The 1,225-nt window shown below is 46.4% G+C and overlaps 1 long non-coding RNA gene across 1 annotated transcript in view; it reads left to right on the forward strand.

The window, feature by feature from the left end:
* Window positions 1–1,225, forward strand: part of LOC108302557 — a 12,240-nt gene that overhangs the window by 1,022 nt on the left and 9,993 nt on the right. The window lies entirely within an intron of this gene.

Below are 1,225 nucleotides of genomic sequence, written 5' to 3' on the forward strand. Positions count from 1 at the left end.
GTGTGTGTGTGTGTGTGTGTGTGTGTGTGTGTGTGTTTTGCTACTGAATGCTTATAAAACAGGGCTTACCCACTGGTGGTCCCCACCGCCTCTGTGTAGACCTTTTTGTCTGTGTTTAGTTAGATGCAAATGCCTTTCTTTGGAGCCTGCCATCTCCAATTCACTTTGTCCCTTAGGCTTATGTTTCCTATAGGCTCCACACAGCTGCTCGTTTGTTTAATTTCATGCCCAGCCCCAGAGGCTATTTCTCTCTCTCCTACTCCCACAAAGAGAGTAATCATGTAGAAATGTTTGTGGTTTAAAAAGTGGGTTCTCATAAATGCACATTGCTAAGTGAAAGAAGCCAGTCTGAAAAGGCTACACACTGTATGATTCCAACCATGTGATATTCTGGAAAAGGCAAAACTATGGAGACAGTGAAAAGATCAGTGATTGCCAGGGGTTGGGGAGAGGGAGAGAGGGATGAATGGGTGAAGCACAGAGGATTTTTAGGGCAGTGAAATTGTTGCATACAGAACTATAATGGTAGATCCATGTCATTGTTCATTTCTCTAAGCCCATACAATGTACACCACCAAGTGTGAACCCTGATGTAAACTCTGGACTTAGAGGGGATAATGGTGAGTCAGTAGAGGTTCTTCAGTTTTAACAAATGTACCGCTCTGGTGCAGGATGTGGATAAGGGCAGGCTTGTATGTGTATAAGGATGAGGTATAGGGGAATGGTACTTTCTGCTCCGTTTTGCTGTGAACCTAAAGCTGTTCTGCAAAAGAAAGTCTTTCAGTTTTTAAAAAGTGGGTTTGGGTTGGGCATGGTGTCTCAGGCCTGTAATACCAGCGCTTCAGGAGGCTGAGGCGGGTTGATCACCTGAGGTTGGGAGTTCGAGACCAGCCTGGCCAGTGTGGCAAAATCCTGTCTCTACTAAAAAGACAAAAGTTAGGCTGAGTGTTGGGACTCATGCCTGTAATCCCAGCCCTTTGGGAGGCCGAGGTGGGCAGATCACTTGAGGTCAGGAGTTCAAGGCCAGCCTGGCCAACATGGTAAAATGCTGTCTCTACTAAAAATACAAAAATGAGCCAGGTGTGGTGGTGGGCATCTGTAATTCCAGCTACTCAGGAAGCTGAGGCAGGAGAATCACTTGAACCTGAGAGGCAGAGGTTGCAGTGAGCTGAGATCGCACCATTGCACTCCAGCCTTGGTGATACAGCGAGATTCTGTCTCAAAA

Source organism: Cebus imitator, unplaced genomic scaffold (genome assembly GCF_001604975.1).
Source record: "Cebus imitator isolate Cc_AM_T3 unplaced genomic scaffold, Cebus_imitator-1.0 Scaffold41, whole genome shotgun sequence".
NCBI classification, from domain to species: domain Eukaryota; kingdom Metazoa; phylum Chordata; class Mammalia; order Primates; family Cebidae; genus Cebus; species Cebus imitator.